The sequence below is a fragment of the Mobula birostris genome, chromosome 13, assembly GCF_030028105.1.
Source record: "Mobula birostris isolate sMobBir1 chromosome 13, sMobBir1.hap1, whole genome shotgun sequence".
NCBI classification, from domain to species: Eukaryota; Metazoa; Chordata; class Chondrichthyes; order Myliobatiformes; family Myliobatidae; genus Mobula; species Mobula birostris.
In genome coordinates, this window is record NC_092382.1 from 88,883,918 (window position 1) to 88,902,177 (window position 18,260).

Below are 18,260 nucleotides of genomic sequence, written 5' to 3' on the forward strand. Positions count from 1 at the left end.
GTAGGGGGAGGGGGAGATCCAAAATGATAGGAGAAGACAGGAGGGGGAGGGATGGAGCCACGAGCTGGACAGGTGATTGGCAAAAGGGATATGAGAGGATCATGGGACAGGAGGTCTGGAGAGAAAGACAGGGGGCGGGGGGGAACCCAGAGGATGGGCAAGGGGTATAGTCAGAGCGACAGAGGGAGAAAAAGGAGAGAGAAAGAAAGAATGTGTGTATATAAATAAATAACGGATGGGGTACGAGGGGGAGGTGGGGCATTAGCGGAAGTTAGAGAAGTCGATGTTCATGCCATCAGGTTGGAGGCTACCCAGACGGAAAATAAGGTGTTGTTCCTCCAACCTGAGTGTGGCTTCATCTTTACAGTAGAGGAGGCCGTGGATAGACATGTCAGAATGGGAATGGGATGTGGAATTAAAATGTGTGGCTGAATGTGCGATCGTTTTACTGAACACCTACGCTTTGCTCTTCCAACCTGTACACAGTCTAGGCGTGCTGACGGGACTCGGCCAAAACGTTCTCTATTTATTCCTCTCCACATTCACTGACTGATCTGTTGATTTCCTCCAGTATTTTGCAGAAATTTACCACCTTTTTTCTTAATCAAACATTTTCAAAATGTTTCTGATCTTTCACTTGTAGCTACATCCTGCTGGCCTGATTCCTCTTCCTCCTCCTCCTTGTAAACTCCAGGTCCCATCTCTTTCTGGAGCCCCAATACCCTGACTCAGGCTGGTAATTCTTTGGTTTCTGACTCTGCTCTATCGAAGATTCACTCACTGGTCTGCTGTCAGACTTTAGAGGCGCATTGCAACAACCCAGCTGTCCGAGGCACAGTCCTTTGAAATGAGTGAAAATGACACAAAACATTGAAAAGAACAGGGAAGAAGGAGTTTAACCACCTTAGACCAGAGCCCTGAAGAACGACAAAACCACAGTGAGCTCATCGTCTTACTCAGCCTGGAGAGAAGCATGCAGGAAATTCATGCAGATGTATAGGATGATGAGAGGCATTGGTCGTGTGGATAGCCAGAAGCTTTTTCCCAGGACTGAAACAGCTAACACGAGGGGGCATAGGCTTTTGCATCCCGCTTTAAGGTTTTTGTATCTCTTCCCCGACGGCGGAGCAGGTTTGCAGAAAGAATATCCAGGTTGTGAGGCTCTTTGAGTACATGGCCTGCTTTTCCCACGCAGAGTCCATGGAGGGGAGGCTTGTTTCTCTGATGTTCTCTGCTCTCCAAAGTTCTTTGCAGTTCCTTGCAGTCATGGGCAGAGCAGTAGCCATACGAAGGCGTGAAGTATCGACAAGAAGCTCAGAGACCTCGGCCTTCACCCTGCCTTGTGTAGCTGGATCCTGGGCTTCCTGTCAGATCGCCGGCAGGTGGTAAGAGAGGGCTCCCTCACCTCTGTCTCTCTGACCCTCAGCACACACACCCCACAGGGTTGTCTCCTTGGCCCCCTCCTTTACTCTCTGTATTCCCATGAATTGTGTCGCCACCCACAGCTCCAATCTGCTAATTAAATTCGCTGACGACACCACATCGATTGGCCTAATCTCAAATAATAATGAGGCAGCCGACAGAGAAGAAGTCATCACCCCGACACAGTGGTGTCAAGAAAACAACCTCTCCCTCATGGTGACAAAAACAAAGGAGCTGGTTGTGGACTACAGGAGGTATGGAAACAGTGACCAAATTCAACATTTCCAAGTCTGTTATTGACACAAAATGCACATTTTCAAATTGATCAGGACACAATGTATTATATATATTGTTGATGTCATAAAACATATTTATAGATTATTACTGACAGAGCATCGTATAATTTGTGTTCCGTGTGTTATCTGAATGTACTTGCCTGTGTTGCTGCCACAAGTCAGTGTTTCTCGGTACCTGTACCTTCCCGTAGTTGTGAACTTGGCAATAAATTCAACAGGACCTGAGAAATCTCAGTGAGATTTGATTAGTGATGATCATCTTGGCAGCTCGGTAGGTCGAATGTATGAGACAGTACACTGTTAAATGCAAAACCCTGAACAGTGTTGATGATCAGAGGGATCTTAGACTCCAAGTTCATCGCTCCCTGAAAGAGACTGCACAGATTGATCGGGTGGTTAAGAAGGCAAATGGCGTGGTTGTCTTTATTAGTTGAAGCACTGAGTTGAAAAGTCGGGAAGTTGTGTTGCGGCTGTTGCGAGCCTGCGGTCGGACTGTGACTGTGTCTTTAAGAGCGCCGGAGTGAGGAGGCGGGACTATGACGTCAGTCACAGGCTGACGGCGCTGACTGTGGATTTAACCATAAGAGAGAGAGAGCGATCTGCAGACAGGCAGTCGGTCAGTCTAAAGAGAGAGAGAGAGAGAGAGCGATCTGCAGACAGGCAGTCGGGGGAGGGAGAGGGAGAGAGAGAGAGAACCCAGACAGGATATGAGGTAGTGATCCTGGACCCTGAGGGTGGCCACATCTTGGCACAAGAGGAGGCGATGGGTTGACACGTCGGAACGGGAATGGGAATCGGAATGAAAATGTTTGGACACCAGGAAGTCCCGCTCGGGACGGATGGTTCAAAGGTTAATTTATTATCAAAGCAGGTATCCATAAACAACTCTGAGTTTTTTTTCTTCTCCTCCAGAGAGTCACGAAACAAACAGAGAACATAAAAGTCGTTCAGAGAGAAAAAAAATCAAACTCCCACCCCAACTCCGTATAAAAAGGAACGGCATCCCGATCGTCAACCCCCCAAAACCCACCCCTCCCACAAATGGGAACAATAACATCGATCCCCCCGAAAAAACAACCCGACCCCGCACAACTGCGGAGGAGCCGGTGTTACCGGTGCAGAGGAGCCGCATCGGGAGCAGCGGACACAACGGGCGACCCCGGAAGATTCACAGGTGAAGGGTCGCCTCACCCGGAAGGATGTTTGGACAACGGGGAGAGTTCGGCCGTCCGGCCCTTTCACTGTGACCCCCGAACTCCACATCAAATCCGTCCAAACGAATCTGGGTGAACTTTAATGACCAATAAATATAATTCCTCTCTCTGATCACTGTCTGAATGATCCCCTGACTCTGAGAGGAAGGGGTGTCTATGGTCCACATTGTCAGGGTGTTGAGTTTACCAGGAGACAGAGACTGCAGGGACGGGAGGTTTTCTGGTCACTAATACACTGTGTGTGGACCCCGCTGGCAATTCTGGTGTTGTGACCCGAATCGAGACAAACACCACGCTGCCCACTCCACCAACAACACGGCACAGCCGGACACATAACAGGGGACTTTACATCTCACAACACTGGATTTAGTGATGAAACCCGTGATTAATGTTGTTGTCCAGCTGAAATCATAAGAAACGTCCATTCAGGTGCTTTCAAATGCAAGCGGACCCGCTCCCCCACCCGCCTGACGTCACACATGGTTTCCCTTCGCGCGTATCTGACGTCACACACGCGCTGAGGCGGTTTAACGGTTGAGCTCCCGACCACGAGACCCCTCCAACCCTCACCTCCGCTGCGCTGTAGTCATTGGCCCGAGGCGATGTCAATCACTGTTTACGCCCAATAGCGGAGCTGGACCAGCCGAGAGGGCGTTACCCCGCTGACATCTCTTCTCAAAGAGGAACAAACCCCAAAGTAAATGTCCGCTTTCTGATTTATTTCCATTTCCCTCCGAGGGAAGTTGGGGCGTTTGTGAAGCGTCTCCTGCGGCCGGAGTCTGATGTATCGCTGAGAGGTAGAAGGAGACCGCTCGGCCCGTCGGTTTGATGCCGGTTCCCCGGGGAGGGAGAGGATGAAGACGGTGAGAGAGGGGGCGGACAGGATGTTTGTCCCGGTGGGGACAGGAGGGGCTCATCTGTGGAAATGTCTGAGCCCACGGTGGTGGCGATTCACCACATTGGGGGGCAAACACCGGCAGACTGTTGCCCTGCAAGCGGGGCCAATGGTCCGGGCAAAGTGACAATTATTTGTGTTTTGTTGAGATTGTACCGGGAATATGGTGTAAAATCCCGCTCCCCACACTAACACGGGTTATACAGACCAAAGAACAAACTGCCGGAGGAACTCAGTGGGTCGGGCAGCATCTGTGGAGGGAAATGGACCGTCAACATTTCGGGCCGAGACCCTCCCTCTGGACTAGAGGATTAACAAAGAGGTTAGAGAGAGTATTTGTTATAGAGAGTGCGATCCGCAGCAGGAGACGGGGTAACGCCCTCTCGGCTGGTCCGCCTCCACTATTGGGTGTAACCAGTGATTGACATCGCTTCGGACCAATGGGAATAGCGCAGCTCTGCAATCAATTCAATTCCTCTGTTGACTGTTGGGGGGGCGTGGCTCGAGCTCAGTAGCTCAGCCGTTAAACCGAAAAAGTTCGAGCACCGCAGCGCGTGTGTGACGTAAGGCACCGTGCTCGTGACAGCAGATGCCGATACGGGGAGACCATGGGTGACGTCAGGCGTGGGGGGAGGGGCTGCTGTGTGACGTCACGTGAGGGGTAGCGCTTCAGTTTTAAAACCCCTTTTGTTGGGTCCGATCTGGAACAACAAAATTAAATTCGGGTTTCATCGGGAGCGGATCCGGTGTTGTGAGATGTGTCCGGCTGTGCCGTGTTGTTGGTGGAGTGGGCAGCGGGGTGTTTGTCTCCGGGCTCTCCTCAGCCCCGGTTTTCACTTTGCGACCGAGCCCGGACCGTGGATCAATTCCTTGTGGTTCTGCAGGGGGTTTGGGGCGAAGGGACAGTCTGTCTGTCTGTCTGTCTGCCTGTGTGGGTCGGGGTTATGAGTGGGTCCCGGGACACATTAACTTGTAAACACCGGACCATCTGGTGAATTGGATCAGACAGCTTCGCTCGCCTGTCCTTTCAGGAAACAACAATTCTCTCTTCATATTAATGACTGTCTAAACTTGCTGTGAACAAGATTCTGTGTTACAAGATTGTGAGTTACAGAGTCTAGGACAGCTGTCACCGTCATGGGCTGCGAGTGCAGACAGGGATTGGGGTGACTGAGCTGTGCATCAGAGAAGGACACGGGTTTGTACAGCCTCCTGTGGGGTAGAAATGTCCACACGGTGAATTCGGATCTGCTGGCACATCGGGACTCTGAAAGGGAAAGGGAATAGGGAAGGGGCTGAGCAGAGAGTTTTAACAGGGGTGGAGGGGTACAGGAGCTGTCTGATAGATCGTTTTAATTGTTTTTATAATCTGACAGATGGTGACTGAGGAAGAAGCTTGTTGACGGAGGATACCCGGAGGCGAGCAGCTCAGACACGGAATCAGGAATTGAATTGAATTAACTTTATTTCTTACATTCATGAGCAGTAAAAATCTTTACATTACGTCTCCATCTAAATGTGCAATGTGCAATCATAGTAATTTATAATAGTTTATAATAAATAAAACAGACAATGTAATATAGAGTACACTCAAATCAGCGTGAGTTCATCAGTCTGACGGCCTGGTGGAAGAAGCTGTCCCGGAGCCTGTTGGTCCTGGCTTTTATGTTGCGGTACCGCTTCCCGGATGGTATCAGGAGAGAGACAGTGATGTGATTTTCTGTGTCACGGGTACAGACAGTCGTCTCAAGTGAGGAGTTTGTGTGGAGATGCAGCTTCCCTGGAGGTGGAGGAAAGAGGACACACCAACAGGTGGAACCAGCTGTGGGAAGACATGGTTTGTCAGGTCTGACGAACAGCTGAATCTACCATAACCTTCAGACTGAATCAGAAAACCATTCTGAGGGTATTTGAAATGTCAGAATCAGGGGAGATGTGATCACATGTGCAGAGGGCAGGGGTTGTGTCTCCATCAGACCCTCAGTGAGAGTTACAATGCGCAGGAATGAAAACACAGTGTTTGGTGCCATATTTAATCACTGATTCTGACACAGTGAGAGGGTTAGTTTTGCTGTAAGGAAGCAACATTAATGGAAGACGACACAGGGACTTCAATTGCCAGTTGTTTAGCAGAAGTGACCAATTTGTATGTTACCTCGACAGAAACAGATTTTCACAGTGGGGACAAAGGGGTTCAGTCTGGTTTATTTCAGGTTGGAGAGGGGTGTGGAGTTTTGAAATCAATGCCTTGAGGTGCCACCATCATTAATTTTTCATGTCCGGAGTGGTGGGTCACACAGCACGGAAACAGGCCTTTGGCCAGCCATACCTGTTCTGACCATCCACTCACTGTCTACACTGGTCCCATTTATCAGCACTTGGTTCATAGCCGACTGTATCTCGGTAGTTTCAATGCTCACCCACTTCGTAATGTTGTGAAGGGACCTGCCTCCATCACCACCTCGGGCAGTGTGTTCCGGATATCAACTGCCCTCTGAGTGAAAAATCTCTTCCTCAGATCTCTCTAAACCTCTTCGTCCTCTGTTTAAATCTGTGCCCTCTGATCAGTGACACCTCTGTCCCAGGATCGTGGCCAACATGAGCATCAGTGAGGCCTTTGACAAGGTTCAGCATGGTAAGTTGCTGTGGAAAGTTAGATCACATGGGATCCAGGGAGAGCTGGCTAACTGGATGCACAGTTGTCTTGATGGTAGGAAGCAGAGAGTGATGGTGGGAGGCTGTTTATTGGACTCAAGGCCCGGCCCAGTAGGGTTGCCCAGGGTTACAACCATTGCTCTTGTTATTTATTGATATTTAATTATATTTGCATTTACACAGTTTGTTGAATTCTATGCTGTACTTGATCTTTCATTGATCCCGTTGCTACTCTATAGATTTGCTAAGTGTTCCTGCAGAAACAAGAATCTCACGGTTATATGTGGTGACATATACGTACTTTAATGAAGGCTATGGTGCAGGTAGTTGGAACACGACAGTAACAACAAAAACAGGTCGGCATTGACTAGAAGGGTCAAAGGGCCTGTTTCAGTGCTGCTGCGCTCTGTGACTCCAATAATATTCTGATTTGTAATTTCCACAGTCAGTGCTTTGCTACTAAACACTGAACCCAGAAATTTACACAAACAAGAATTGAAGGACACTTAGCTGGCTACAAAAAGTGTTTACAAGCTGTGATACTTGTCAAAGGGGGTTTTACTAAGTACTGACCATGCAGGGTGCCCAAACTTTTATTTCGGGCCCTTTTCCCTTTTTGCTATTTAAACTGTAAAAGATGTCAATAAAAATGTAATCTTGCTTAAAATATTAAAGAAATGTGCCATGTTTGACCTTGTGCCTTTTGGAAATCAGGTCATCTTTTACTCGCTTAGCTATTCACAGTAACAGAAATTTAACCGGGGTGCCCAAACATTTGCATGCCACTGTATATATCCTGTGCCTTCCGAATTGCTTCCAGAAATTCCAGCCATTGCTGCTCTGTTTTTATCCCTGCCTGTGTTCTTTTCAAATCAATTTTGACCAATTTTTCTCTCATGCCTCTCTAATTCTCTTTATTCCACATCTGACTTTAGCTTCTCCTTCTCTAATGTCAGGGTGAATTTGATCATATTAATATCACTTGCCCTTAAGCGTTCTTTGAACTTAAGTGACCTAATTAATTCCGCTTCATTACAACACCCAATCCAGAATAGCTGATCCCCAAGTGGGCTCAAACACCAACTGCTCTAAAAAAGCATCTTGTAGGCATTCTAGGAATTCCTCCTCTGAGACCAACACCGTCCTAATTTTCCTAATCACCTGCATGACAATCCCCCATGACTATTGTAACATTGGCCTTTTGGCACGCATTTTCTATCTCCCATTCTAATTTGTGGCCCACATACTTACTACTGTTTGGGGGTCTCTATACAATTCCCATCAGGGATTTTTTTTGACATTTGCTGCTCCTTAATTCAACCCACAGATTCTACACCTTCCAACTCTATGCCACCTCTTTCTATTGATTTTATTTGATATTTTAGCAACAGATCCACACAATCCCACTACCAGCTTGTTTTTGGCTTGTTCTTTCAAGAAACATACAAGTATCTGGGAAACAAGAGGACCTGCAGATGCTAGAAATCTAGAGAACTACACACAAAGTGCTGGAGGAGCTCAGCATGTCAGACAGCAACTACGGATGGGAATCAACATTTCGGGTCAAGACCCTTCATCGGGACTCTTGATACCCACGTCTCTGGAATATCCATAAGCAGGGAAAATAGAAAGTAGTGCGAAATAGGGAAAACCTTTGACAAAATTTAGTTCAAGGCTTAAAAAAAACCTGCCAAACAGTTCAATAGTTAACAAATACAACAAAGACAATAAACACTTTCATCAATACCGACGCTGATTTTTTAAAAATAAAAATATCTTGGTCCCATTTCAATCAGTAAACTTTAAAGATAAATAAGAACTGAAATGATAACCTTAGAAAAGACTATTTCTGCTCAAACCCACGTAGATTAACACTACCTTGAACAGGAGGAGGAAGAGAAATAACACACATGAAAAAAATATCACACAAAGGTCAGATAAAACTTCTAAGTATATATTTTCATCAAAAATTAAACAGGATTCAGCACTCCAGGTGTGTATATGCCATCGTGATAAGAAATACAGACCAGAAAACTTAAATGAGATGCCAACTCAGAAAAATGAATCACCACTATGGAAGAAAACATTAACAAGTGGAATGAGTATGACCGTCCATGGGAGACATCCCAACGATCTGAGCAGACGAGATGTTGACAGAGAAGCATCGAGCACCTGACTGAGAGTTGGAGACCTCTTCCCAGAAACAGAAGGGTTCCTTGCAGAAATACAAGACAAGATGGCTAACAAAAGGAAAAAAAATTGAAAATACATTGTTACGTACCTCGTAACTGGGTTGCCAAACCAGCAGAAATGGATCACTCAGTTGGAGTCTGGATTACTAGAACTAAGAAAGTTTTATTAAAGAAACAAGCAACACAGTAATCGAAAGGATAATAAATGCAACAGTTCAGCAATGATAAACATACATGTACACAGAATTAAGATAACAGGATTAATCAAGCTCTATCGTTGTCTAGGGGTAAATGATCAGTTTCAAAGTGATGCAAAGTTCAGTTCAAGTTAATTCAGTTCAGTTCACAGTAATCACTGCCGTGGCGATGGACAGTGGGGGGGGAGGAGGAGAGAGAGAGCTAAAACGAATGAATATTCAGGGCTTCCACACAGACCTTCGCAGTCAGCTGTCGGGCGAGTCCTTTGTGATGTCATCTGATGTCACCGACCGTGACCCCCTCCGTTTCCAGATATGATCGTTTCTCTGCGGTGAACCCGGCACCCAGGCAAGGGTGGACACACACCAGGTTCCCGCCGATTGTGCCTTTCCACCCTGTGCGTTTATGGCCCGGTACTTCCCACCGACTGGTGAGAGACGCACTGCTTCCAGGGTCTTGTTACCTCGGGTGTCGTGTGTGACCTGCCTTAGCAAACCTGTCCCTTTTTATCCCCCTGCTGGGGTATCGCCTGTCCATCACTTCAAACAGTTCAAGGTTCAAAGGGGGAGCCGCTCTTGACAGCTCTCTTTCTGTTATTCTCTCTCCCGTCCCTTCATTACACATCTTCAAGTGCTGCTCCATTGTTTTCCTTATCTCTCTCTCCTGAAGACAGGCGGCAGACCAACTGCTGATCCCACCGGTGCCAGCACAGGACAGCTAACATCTTAATCTATGTCTATTCTTGTCACACTTCTCCCCTTTAAGGATTTTTACCCGGGGGTAAAAATTACAAACATGAATACATTATTTGGTACACACAAATATACATCTTTATCAGCTATTTGGCTAATACAGCGAGCTTGAAGTTGTCAACACCTGACAGACAGTCAGCCATCACATTTTCTATTCCTTTTATATGTGTTATTAATAATCCCTTAGACCAGGCTCCAATTTAGCAAACTTCATAGTGGCCAAAAACACTGATGAATTGCGATCAATGTAACCTCTCATTTGGTTTTGTTCCGGACCACAATAACAAGGGTTGTCCCATTCCGACTTAGTTTACTCTCGCAAGGGCTTAGTAGGAGGGGGAGGGGTAGTGACCGCAGAGTTATTGCAAAACTTCCTACAGTACCCCACCATCTCCAAGAGCCTTCTGAGGGCCCTCTTCTCTGTCGGGGTTGGGAGGTCAGCGATAGCCTGCACTGTAGCTTGCATCGCTGCCAGCTGCCCCTGTGTCACCAAAATTCCCAGGTAAGTGACCCTCGTGTGGCCGAATTCATTTTTTTCAAGGTTCACTGTCAAGCTGGCTTCAGACAGCCGTATTAAATTGCCAATACACACCTCTGTGTTCAACAGCCCTTTAGTCACTGAATTACTCATTATATATGGATGTTGTTTGCTAGGCTGCCCTATTTTAACAGACATCACCCAACGTCCCAGTTCTTTGCATCGCCTCCCAGTTCATTGTCCATCAAACACACGGGTGCGAGTCGTTTAATTACTTCTCCTAAAGAGTCGCTTTGTTCGGGGATTAAGGGAGAGACCTTATCAGCAGACCTGGCCAAAACAATAGCCTTCTCCGATCTGATTGATACCATACTAATCTTTTCAAAATGTTTTTTTTCTCTTATCAGGGGGCCCCTAGTTTCATTGATTTCCGCGTTAACCCCGACTAGGTTTTTTAGCATATCAAAAGCCTGTGACCGTCCCAGTTCGCGTCGGCCATAATCAATAATATCCTTCCCCCTGGGCAGCCGGTAAACCTCTTTCATGATTCCACCAACTGTTTCCTCCAGCACCACAAAATGTCCACCGGGGGGTACCTTGGGGGCCAGGTTAAAAACCTCATCCCCATAACTCTTTTGCACCACCCCCCATTCCTCATCTGCGGGCACGGTACTTGGTCTCCCTTGCTTCCTTAGCACTTCCTCCTCCACACAATAGCTTACTAGTTCCCTTGTCAAGTTTGTGTCAGAGAGAGCTGTCTCTGCCGAAACCATCAGCCCCTCGTCTCGCTCCTGCGCCTGCACAAGTTCCTTCCTGGCTAATGCTAAGTCTGTCTCAGCTCCCTCACTACCTCTTGTCTCACTACGCTCCTTCTTTTCACTTTCTACCCCCTTCTCGTAGGAGGCTGGCAGAAACGTCTCAGCTAAATTTACTTCGGCAGTCCCGGGATGAACCTGTGAGTCCATGGGCGGGGCCTCACTGCTGGCAGGCTGACTTGTCAATCTCACGCTTCGAACACGATTCCCCCGGCGACGTCATCACCGAGCAAGACTTCCACGCCTTTCATCGGTAATTCGGACCTCACCCCGATCGTGACTATTCCAGAGACCAAGTTGCTTTGTAGGTGTACCTGGTGCAAAGGGACTGTCTCTGTCCCTTCTCCAATACCTTTGACCTTGACCTCCCCAGTCTGGGTCTCTGAGCTAAATTCTAATACACTCTTCAGTATTAGTGACTGACACGCTCCCGTGTCTCTCCAGATCCGCACTAGAACTGGTTTTAACCCCTCCTTCACCGACACCAATCCGACCGAGATAAACTCCTCGCGCCCTTCCTGAACTTTGGCAGACTTGTCCTTCCCTAGCGGTTCGTGTACCAGCTCGATACAGCCAGTCAAAATTGCCGTTTTTCCTTTTCCCGTCTCCTTCTTTGGGGCAAAGCACCTGGACGCAAAGTGTCCGATTTTCCCACAATTATAACAGACGACCCCAGGAGACTTCCTACCAGACTGCTCCCCGTCTACTTTATCCTTCTCACTAGTCCCCGGCTTACTTTCTGACTTTTCTGACGGACTCTCCCCGCCGTCCTGACTACCCTTCTGGTAGCCTTTACTCGGGGCAAACTTCATTTTATGCGTCAACGCATACTCATCTGCTAACTTAGCAGCTGCGGCTAATGTGGCTGCCTCTTTCTCATCTAGGTAGGGTCTCATACCCTCAGGGACACAACCTTTAAACTGCTCAATCAGGATCAGCTGTAGCAGTCTGTCATAATCCCCATCTACCCCGTTCGAGGCGCACCAACGCTCACAATATGTCTGCATCTCACGGGCAAACTCTAAATACGTGCGGTCACACTGCTTCCTCGCATTCCGGAACCTCTGCCGGTATGCCTCCGGGACCAACTCATAAATCCTGAGGATGGCCTCCTTCACCACCTCATACCTCTGGGCATCTTCCACGGACAAAGCTGAGTAAGCTTCTTGGGCTTTCCCTTTCAGTACACTCTGAAGCAAAACAACCCACTTATCCCTCAGCCAGTCCTGACTTATAGCCACTTTTTTGAAATGGAGAAAGTACCGATCCACGTCGGTATCGTCAAATGGGGGAACCAGCCTAACCTCCTGGGTCGCCCGGAACCCTCCACCTTACTTCAGCATGAGCCCCTGCTCGGCCCTTATCCTCAACTTCTCCAGCTCGAATTCCCTTTCCCTCTGTTTCTCCTCTCGCTCCAGCTGTCTCTGTCTCTCTCTCTCCTGCCTTTCTAACTCTCTCTCTTGCCTTTCTAACTCCTTCTCTTGCCTTTCTAACTCTCTCTCCTTCGCTTCTCGCTCCAACTGTCTGTCCCTCTCTTTCTCTTCTCGCTCCAACTGTCGTACCCGGAACTCATGCTCGAGTCTCAGTTTCTCAAGCTGCACCTGTACCGCGTCTCCAGCAGGTTTTTCAATAGACACCACCTCCAGCTCGCCTTGGGGAAACACACCTTTAGATACATAGTGCTCTACGATAGCTCTGTGCATCTCCTCTCTCCTCATTGTCGACTTCCCCTTAGCAAGATTCAACAGTTTGGCCACAGCTACCAATTCTGATTTCCTGGCATCCTCTAATGCCTCCAAGGTCGGCGCCTTTATAAATTCCTCAGCCTCCATTTCTGCTGTTTGTCTTTTCTTTCTTTCGGGAATTTTGACCCAATCAATTTACTCCATCCCAAATTTAGCGTTCAAAATCCCGGATGAGAACCCCACTTATGTTACGTACCCCGTAACTGGGTTGCCAAACCAGCAGAAATGGATCACTCAGTTGGAGTCTGGATTACTAGAACTAAGAAAGTTTTATTAAAGAAACAAGCAACACAGTACTCTAATCAAAAGGACAATAAATGCAACAGTTCAGCAATGATAAACATACGTGTACACAGAATTAAGATAACAGGATCAATCAAGCTCTATCGTTGTCTAGGGGTAAATGACCAGTTTCAAAGTGATGCAAAGTTCAGTTCAATTTAGTTCAGTTCAGTTCGCAGTAATCGCTGCCATGGGAGATGGACAGTGGGGAGAGGGGGAAGGAGAGAGAGAGCAAAACGAATGAATATTCAAGGCTTCCACACAGACCTTCACAGTCAGCTGTCGGGCGAGTCCTTTGTGATGTCATCTGAGGTCATCGACCGTGACCCCCTCCGTTTCCAGATATGATCATTTCCCTGCGCTGAACCTGGCACCCAGGCAAGGGTGGACACACACCAGGTTCCCGCCGATCGTCCCTTTCCACCCTGTGCGTTTATGGCCCGGTACTTCCCACCGACTTGTGAGAGACGCACCGCTTCCAGGGTCTTGTTACCTCGGGTGTCATGTGTATCTTACCTTGGCGAACCTGTCCCTTTTTATCCCCCTGCTGGGGTATCACCTGTCCATCACTTCAAACAGTTCAGGGTTCAAAGGGGGAGCCGCTCTTGACAGCTCTCTCTCTCCCGTCCCTTCATTACACATCTCCAAGTGCTGCTCCATTGTTTTCCTTATCTCTCTCTCTCCTGAAGACAGGCGGCAGACCAACTGCTGATCCCACCGGTGCCAGCACAGGACAGCTACATCTTAATCTATGTGTATTCTTGTCACAACATGAAATACACACAAACACGGCTGGAGGAGAAGATGGTGGCACGTCCAGTGAAAAATGATGTCGTATCTGTTAAATAGGGGCCATGGACAATTCTGATTTGATGGAGAGTGGACGTGAAAGCACAGAGGAACATCTGGAGAAATTTCTGAAATGCCCATCCACTGCTGTCATTACTGTGTGGAGGGGAACCTTTCGGAAGGTAGACCTCAAAATCCCCGGCCTTGCCTGCTTTTGGTGACTGGGAGGGAGGTCAAATCGTTTGGACAGAGATGGTGCTCAGTACTTGGTGTTGGAGAGCTGACCAGAGCTCGAAGTTTTCGGATGACTCAGAGTCGGATTGTGGTCGGCACGGCAGGGAGAGATTTTTTTCCTTCTCCCGTCTGCGTGAGATGTGGGACATTTGAGAAACTTTCAACTTTACTGTGCTCACAGACTTCTTCATCAAGTTAGAAAACCATAGAACCATAGAAACTACAGCACAGAAACAGGCCCTTTGGCCCTTCTTGGCTGTGCCGAACCATTTTCTGCCTAGTCCCACTGACCTGCACACGGACCATATCCCTCCATACATCTCCCATCCACGTATCTGTCCAATTTATTCTTAGATGTTAAAAAAGAACCCGTATTTACCGCCTCGTCTGGCAGCTCATTCCATACTCCCACCACTCTCTGTGTGAAGAAGCCCCTCCATAATGTTCCCTTTAAACTTTTCCCCCCTCACCCTTAACCCATGTCCTCTGGTTTTTTTCTCCCCTTGCCTCAGTGGAAAAAGCCTGCTTGCATTCACTCTATCTATACCCATCATAATTTTATATACCTGTATCAAATCTCCCCTCATTCTTCTATGCTCCAGGGAATAAAGTCCTAACCTATTCAACCTTTCTCTGTAACTGAGTTTCTCAAGTCCCAGCAACATCCTTGTAAACCTTCTCTGCACTCTTTCAACCTTATTTATATCCTTCCTGTAACTTGGTGACCAAAACTGAACACAATACTCCAGATTCGGCCTCACCAATGCCTTATACAACCTCATCATAACATTCCAGGTCTTATACTCAAAACTTTGATTAATAAAGGCCAATGTACCAAAAGCTCTCTTTACGACCCTATCTACCTGTGACGACACTTTTAGGGAGTTTTGTATCTGTATTCCCAGATCCCTCTGTTCCACTGCACTCCTCAGTGCCTTACCATTAACCCTGTATGTTCTACCTTGGTTTGTCCTTCCAACGTGCAATACCTCACACTTGTCAGTATTAAACTCCATCTGCCATTTTTCAGCCCATTTTTCCAGCTGGTCCAGGTCCCCCTGCAGGCTCTGAAAACCTTCCTCACTGTCTAGTACACCTCTAATCTTTGTATCATCAGCAAACTTGCTGATGGAATTTACCACATTATCATCCAGATCATTGATATAGATGACAAATAACAATGGACCCAGCACTGATCCCTGTGGCACACCACTAGTCACAGGTCTCCACTCAGAGAAGCAATTCTCTACCACCACTCTCTGGCTTCTTCCATCGAGCCAATGTCTAATCCAATTTACCACCTCTCCATGTATACCTAGCGAATGAATTTTCCTAACTAACCTCCCATGCGGGACCTTGTCAAAGGCCTTACTGAAGTCCATGTAGACAATATCCACTGCCTTCCCTTCATCCACTTTCCTGGTAACCTCCTCGAAAAACTCCAACAGATTGGTCAAACATGACCTAACACGCACAAATCCATGTTGACTCTCCCTAATAAGCCCCTGTCTATCCAAATGCTTGTAGATTCTGTCTCTTAGTACTCCTTCCAATAACTTATCTACTACTGATGTTAAACTCACCGGCCTATAATTTCCCGGATTACTTTTCGATCCTTTTTTAAACAACCGAACAACATGAGCCACTCTCCAATCCTCCGGCACTTCACCCGTAGACAGTGACATTTTAAATATTTCTGCCAGGGCCCCCGCAATTTCAACACTAGTCTCCTTCAAGGTCCGAGGGAACACCCTGTCAGGTCCCGGGGATTTATCCACTTTAATTTTCCTCAAGGCAGCAAGCACCTCCTCCTTTTCAATCTGTACAGTTTCCATGGTCTCACTACTTGATCCCTCAATTCCACAGATTTCATGCCAGTTTCCTTAGTAAATACAGACGCAAAAAACCTATTTAAGATCTCCCCCATTTCCTTTGGTTCCGCACAAAGCCGACCACTCTGATCTTCAAGAGGACCAATTTTATCCCTTACAATCCTTTTGCTCTTAATATACTTGTAAAAGCTCTGTGGATTATCCTTCACTTTGACTGCCAAGGCAACCTCATGTCTTCTTTTTGCCCTCCTGATTTCTTTCTTAAGTATTTTCTTGCACTTCTTATACTCCTCAAGCACCTGATTTACTCCCTGTTTCCTATACATTTCATACAACTCCCTCTTCTTCTTTATCAGAGTTGCAATATCCCTTGAGAACCAAGGTTCCTTATTCCTATTCAATTTGCCTTTAATCCTGACAGGAACGTACAAACTCTGCACTCTCAAAATTTCCCCTTTGAAGGCTTCCCACCTACCAATCACATCTTTGCCAGAGAACAACCTGTCCCAATCCACGCTTTTTAGATCCTTTCTCATTTCTTCAAGTTATGGTATTGTTACACTGTTTGTAACTATATGTTATAATTATGTGGTTTTGTCAGTTTTTTCAGTCTTGGTTTGTCTTGAGTTTTGTGATATCGCACCAGAGGAAATAATGTATCATTTCTTAATGCATGCATTACTAAATGACAATAAAAGAGGACTACATGTCTTCATAATCACATAAAAACAAGGCAGTAAGTGCAGAAAATGCCAAGAGAAACCAGACACAATCCAATACATTCCAGGATCCTGCAGCAGTTTAACTCAATCTGATTACTTGCAAAGGTACAATCAAATGGCAAATAATATTCACAAAAATCTTGCTTTAAAATATAAACTCATGAAGGCCCTCCATCACTTCATAAAGGCATCAGATTTCAAGCCTGATCCAGTTCAGAGCCAAAATATTACAAATTATATGATAATCAATACATTATTTCAGATAGGACAATCCATAATAACCATCCGGATATAATATTACAGGATAAACAAGCAGGATCAACTCCCTCAATAGATATAACCATTCCCCACACACACGTTCCTCAACCAGTGGAACACCTCACCACAGGTATTGTTTGCGTCATCAGTCAAACAACTGAAAGATTTTCTCTCTCAATCAGCTTCCAAATGTTGTTACTCTGTCATTCATTGCCATGCCCCACTGCTGATTCCCTTCTCATCATCATACGTTCTTACCCCGACCATCGTCCAGAGCCCCAAACTCTGCCCTGTGCAGAACCGACTCTGGTTTCTGATGCTGCTCCACTGAACATCCAACTAATGGTTTCCCATTCTGCTTTCAGTCTTTAGAGGACAGTGGTGTTTTCTAACAACCCTATACAAGCAGGGAAAATGACCCATAATGTGGAAATGAGTCGTCATTATGGAGGTTAACGACCAATGTCATTTTTCCTCAGCCCAGAGATTTCAGGGGGAAGAACACCTCAGACAGAACTGCAGTCAGCTCGACTTCTTCAGTCTGCAGAAAATTCAAGGGAAACCTCTTCACCCACAGAGTGGTGACTGTGTGGAACCCATAAGCACAGGGAGAGCGAGAGATGAACAACAGGGCAGGATTTCAAAGGACCGTCGTGGAACTGAATCACTGGCAGGGTCCAGCCGGCCTGAGTTGATTCTTTACTGTACTTGGTGTGTTATAAATTTACTAAGTACTGGAGACAGAGTTTAAAATAGAACTGATTTATTTGTCTCAGATCCAGAATATTAAACTCCAGTTCCATTAAAGGTGAATATGCAGCAGAAGAAACTCCTCCCATGCCCAGTGACCAGGGTGCAGAACTGGGTGTGGTGAGCAGCAGCAATAATTGCAGAGTTCAGCACTGTCAGTCACTCTCGAAATTGCATTCAGCAACGGTGATGGTCAAATATCCAGCATGCAGCTTATTGAAACTTTCTCCCCAGTGTGAACCGGGCAGTGTGTCACAAGTGTAACACACCGTAAGGTTCCACTGCTAATGTAACGGCCTCTCAGCAATGTTTCACTGCTGAGATAATGGTTTCTCTGAAGCAGCAATGTTTAGGTTATGACTAGAGATAACAGGGTTTTGGAGTGCGGGGCTATCCAATGACAGAAATGTTCTCTCTTGTGAATCTGGAAGAGAGATTTTCATGGTCATTTGCTGGGGAGAGATGAGAACATGCGAATGGAGAGAGTGGGCCCTTTTTTTTTGTTTATTTCACTAACCCTATAGTCAAAGTAAGAATTATAAAGCTCAATCGTTTAATCACATATTGCGACCGTTTGTTATTTTGGGGTACTGATTTGTAACAGGGGACACATCACGCAGCATCCAACCAAACGAGATTTCTTAACTTGCCCGGGCTGGGGGGACGATACTATATGAAGCTGCTAGCCGAAGTGAGAGTTACATAAGGTTAGATGACTGAGTGAATCCCTT

General features: G+C 46.7%; 1 protein-coding gene across 1 annotated transcript in view; it reads left to right on the forward strand.

The window, feature by feature from the left end:
* The window catches only part of LOC140207134 (uncharacterized), a 174,884-nt gene that overhangs the window by 30,357 nt on the left and 126,267 nt on the right, over window positions 1-18,260 (forward strand). The window lies entirely within an intron of this gene.